At 32.6% G+C, this 5,372-nt stretch overlaps 1 protein-coding gene across 1 annotated transcript in view; it reads left to right on the top strand.

Annotated features, from left to right (window-relative positions):
- Positions 1-5,372, top strand: part of LOC108687962 (neuronal acetylcholine receptor subunit alpha-7) — a 252,606-nt gene that overhangs the window by 67,921 nt on the left and 179,313 nt on the right. The gene's annotated exons all lie outside the window — the stretch shown is intronic.

The following is a 5,372-nucleotide window of genomic DNA, read 5'->3' as shown; positions in this document are numbered from 1 at the left end:
TATATATATATATAAAATAATTTAGTTTAATGAAATATTTTAAACAATTTTTGGGACGTTTTGAAAAATTTATTTCATACTGAACTTGCTTCCATTCACCTCATCGATCGTTTCTCGGACACTTGCGTTTCGCAGTGTACTGGATATTGTGACAATCGTTGTCCATTCTTTATTCGGTATTTTTATAGTATCGCATGTCGTCAGCAGTGACGTAGGAAGGAAAATATCGCAGCTCTGCGCACGTGTCAAGCATACACACGCGTGGATAGGCACATGATCTGTTCTTACAAAGACTGCCATCCATGGCGATACTTCCTGCAAAGCTCGTATATTTTGTCGATGATGATAGTGACGTCGACGTCGACGAAAAAGATATCTGGCTGTCCATTCATGTCGGTGCGTATTTCGACACGTATTTCGACTGAATGGATTTTACCGATCATTATGTCACAGTCTGCGGGATATACTTTCAGTCCCTCTTTAGACTGCGCTTTTGTTTCCCTCCAAATTCCTTCCCCAAACTCAGTTTCATTAATCTAAATCGACGTAGACGAAATTAAGCTGCTGCGGTTCTTTTCTAAACCCTTTGTGAAGTACTGTTAAAAGGCCCATCCTCCGTCAAATAATAACATGTTAAAGCTTTTCTCAGAATTGTCAAAAAGTCACAAATGTCGTTTTTTCTGCTAAATAGCTGCTTTTGTCTAGAATTTCTCATTCCTTGAATATTTTATTAAAATAAAAATAATCTCGCTCGAAAGAGTTTCATTGACGATGCTATATACTTTTGTAGTTTTTCCAGCATATTCACAATACATTCAGAACTCTTCTTTATAACGATTTAAATGTAGTTTTAGATAGTTTCTTAAACTCGACTTAAAGGTAATCCTTTTAAATATTTGAATCAACAATAATGAAAAACTTCTCTAAAGTTACATTATTATCTTCATTCTTTTTTTATTTTCTTTTCTTCTTTCTTTAATTTAAGAGAGATATTATGCCAATTGCTAAGCAATCAAAATAATTCTATTTTATTTTATATTAATTGTATTTTATTCTGCGCTTTTAGAAAAATTTCTTTTTTCTTATTTATGTTAAATTTATTTTATTTGATTTATGTATAAATCTTCTATTGATTTGTAATAATAAGATTAGATATCAGATTACTGATTTAAATACAAAGTCTATTCAGATCAGTACAAAGCCATATATGCGTGAATTATGAATTTATTTATCCATATGTGATAGAAAAAGATGAAACTTCAACTTAATTTACACATACATTTAGAAAAATATTATCCGTGAAGTAACGATTATTATATATTTTATCTCATTTAATTTATAATTTTTACATTTACTTCTCGTTGAGAAGCTCTTCGTTAATCCGCTTTTGCTAGTTTCGGAAATGAAATGATGGTATACCGAGATTGATTCTATTCATGGCATTTGCGAAGCGTGTTTCCTATACCTTTTCCCAGATTAATGTTGATTTTCAGGAATTTATTAACATGAGATAATCCTGTTTATAGAATTCATAAATTCATACACTTCATGTTCTTTGGTTGCTTTCAATGTATGCTTATTTCTCGTTTGTTAACAATTTGACTGTTGTAATAGTTTAATTCATATGATAAAAGCACTTAATGTCCACCGAATAAACTGTTATAAATTATAAAGCTTTATCGGAAGTAACGAGAAAATACGTTAAGAAATTGCGGAATTATCAAAATGACGAGAGTTACACTCATTACGGAGCACACTTGAGATATACCGACTTAAGTTATGCAAATGCTGAACGATGCAGTGGTAAATGTGAATGTTATGTAGTTAAAATAACATAGAAGGCTAAAAGATACTGTATAAACTTATATGTGTAGACAAAGTATGGCAATAAATGAAATAGTACATGAAGCATTTCGTAAGCAAACCACATTCATTATTTATTATGTTGATATAATTGATATCCTTTTTAAGCATAACAAAATAAGTAAAAAGAAAGATTAATTCATCACTATACTGTTTTCAGTTGGCTGGATTAATAATTTTTTAATGGTCTTTGACTAGATTTAAAAATTCTTTTTACGAAATGTATAGTTCTTTATATTAGACTTCAATGATAATATCTAAATTACTTATCTTCTGTCTATTAGAGCAAATATATAATTAGTGTGTAATAATTAGAAGATATTCTCTACAGTTCTAGTGCAGTTGCTTCTTCTGCCTTAGGAGATTCATTAACACAAGTTCTCTTGATACACGGGAGTTACAACGCACGTGCCCACTTAGTTTTCCCTAAGTTCCCCTTCGGTTTTACGTATGCCTCATTAATTACTGCCACCGTCTTTCAACACTCGGCTAAATGGCCATTGCACGATTCGGCGAAGTTGCTTATTGCTGCTCCGTTTCGCCATTGCTCATTCAAGAAGTTCAAGACAAGTCTCGAACCATATTACTTCCATACGAGGGATCGCTAAAAGGGATTCACGCTTATCCTTTAGCAGTACTATCGATTTTTTCAATTCATTAATATACCTGATACGGCGCTGTCTTTCGAAAATTGGCGAAACGATAACGCATTGCCGACTTTTTTTTCATATTTTACGCGATGGCGTTTTTTGATTACGAATTTGCACTTGTTACCATTAAAGCGGCTAATTAAATGGCGTTTTTTTGTTAATTTTTCTGTTCTCCAAGCGAATGTTCGATAAATCATTCATTGGACTTGGCCATTGGGAATGCAACGATAAATTACTTTTTACCGCATAATTAATTGCAGTCCTAATAATTCGGCATGTTTACACAGCACACGTAGTCAAATGTATGGCATGCGTTCTACGTTGGGCGTTACAAAGGTGATTAATCAACGCCACACGAATTCCCGTAGTGTATAAACTAGAAATTAACGTCCGATCGATATATGCGTAATACATTTGACTAATCTGATTAACGATTGAATTTCATTTTTGATCCAGTAATGCTCTACAAGAGGCGGGTTTAAAAATAATTGATCCATAGATATAAGAGGAAGAGAGTAGACGTAAGTAATTACATGTTTGAATAATGCGGCTATTGTTCTAATTGAAATAGATGCATTAGAGATTATTTCAATTTCTATATCGAAAAGATATAAGGAAGATTGAGACTTATTGGAACAAGAAATAAATTGACATTTCGTTTATGTATTTATGAAAAAAGCAATGAAAAGTTACCGCAAAGTATCTCTTTTATAATATTTACTTTTCCCTAAGATTCAGTTAAATCAACAAACAAGTACTGTAAAAAAGAGAAAAATCTGATTCAAAAAGAGACAAGTAAATTTTTGAATAATCTCATATTAATGTTCTTCAGCTTGAGAGAGTAAAGATCATGGCACGCAAAAACTATAAAAAGTAAGCAGTAAGAAAATCAACATGTTGGATTTGTTACTGCTTACATTATGGCCTTACGGTCTCTACTGTGATTAATCAATTCACTTACTGCTTACGTTTCACTGCTTAAGTTTTTTGTATATTATGGCCCTAAATTTACGTGACATATTTATAGTTAAAAGAAAAGTTTCTGTTACCATGCGACATGTATTTTGAATAAAAACTAATTATCATAAAATGATTGAAATCAGACATTAATATATATATAGAGGGAATATGTTAATTTATTATGTAATTATATATTTAGTTACAACACTTAACTCTGACGAAATATATATTTAATATTTCTATATTTAATTTCATTTAATGTTTCTATATAATCTGTATTTAATATTTATATTAGTAATAGTGTATAACTAAAACAGTTTATATTTGTTTTTCTGTTACAATATTTTGCTATTTAATCATTATAAAATAACTTTAAAAATACAAGTAAAAATACCAAGAAGTTCTGCGACCTATTTCTTATTTTTATTACGATTTTATTAATTTAATGTGGAATTTATGTGTAAACAACTTACATCGTGATATTTGTTCCACTATGGAAGCAAGTTAGTTACAATATAGCATGTTCGTTTCGCTTACTACAAAAAACTATACAGAACCGTTCCTGACAGTAGAGAATGGTTCTCTCTACTATTTTAGTATATTTTAATCATAATAATTAATTTAAAAAGTTTAATGCCAAAATTGTGAGAAAATTCTCTCGTATATTTCAAAGAGTCTTCGTCTCATTTATGATTTTTCCAAGTCATAGAATTTGTTGGTCGGTTGTTGATAATATCTTCTCTTCAGTCTTTATTCATATTTGAGGAACAAAAGATTTACTTTAAGGAAAAGAAGTCTCAAACAGAAATCAGACTTTTGATATGAATTCATATTCTAACAAATCTACATTTATTAAAAATGTAGTAGTATGTTGCTTGAAGACTCAATGTACTTTATTGTGCACTTCATTTAAAGAGATATTTTAATTATACACGGAGTAAGTTTCAATATCAAATTAATCATTACACATCGTGAATTTAATTCTATTCAAATAGAATATATCGTATTATGCTTATAATGTTTCCTTGTCAATCTGAACGACCCCGAGTTTCAGGCGAATCAAGTTGCACGAACTATAGGTACGTGATTATCGACCAACAGAATTTGTAACATGATGAAGCGATGAATTTTGCGAGTTCAGACCTTCTAAGATATCCTGATACCCCGCTCGAACTTGGAATATTAATATAACTAAAGGGAAGACGAAGCAAGGGAGGGGAAGTCGGAATGCAATCGCGAAATATTTGAATCAGGCGATAGACCATATTCTGGTCGACAGTAAACGTTTCACGGCGCACAGTATATTTGTCGCGACCTCACGATACTTCAACCCTTGTCTTGAATGGGCGCACGTGCGCCGAATTCAGCTGCGGGGCCGACGACCATTATTCTCCCGGTGGACGCAGTCCTGTTGCATCTCGTATTCTGTGGCGTCGGCACACACCGCGTTGGAGCCCAAACTTGATCCCGCAATGGCACGTGCTCGAATACAATCTGGCCCAGATTCTGGCCGGGAACGGAATGCATTCGTGTCGTGTTTGTCGAAGGATTAAAGTAGTTTGCTCGCGCTGTCGTTCGGTCGCGGATAGACCGGAATTGAACGGGAAAGTGGACCAAAGCACGGTCCCTGACGGATTCGGAGCTCTCCATCGATGCTCGTGCAAGTTGGAAACTAGCGAACTTTATAATCGTCGACGTGCATTAATTCGTCCAGTGCATTAGGACTGAAGATCACTAGCGAGACATTAACATTTAGGGATTTAAGGACAAATAAACTATAGGTTCATTTATTTATTGAATCACTTTCGACAAATAAAATATTTTACTCGAAAAATGATGTACACAAATAATGCTACAATCTTTCATTTCTATTTATGAATTTCTCTTCGATTTTAATTA

This window comes from Atta colombica, unplaced genomic scaffold, assembly GCF_001594045.1.
Source record: "Atta colombica isolate Treedump-2 unplaced genomic scaffold, Acol1.0 scaffold222, whole genome shotgun sequence".
NCBI lineage: Eukaryota > Metazoa > Arthropoda > Insecta > Hymenoptera > Formicidae > Atta > Atta colombica.
Note: the sequence above shows the minus strand (reverse complement) of the source record. Positions and strands in the feature narration are given on the sequence as shown.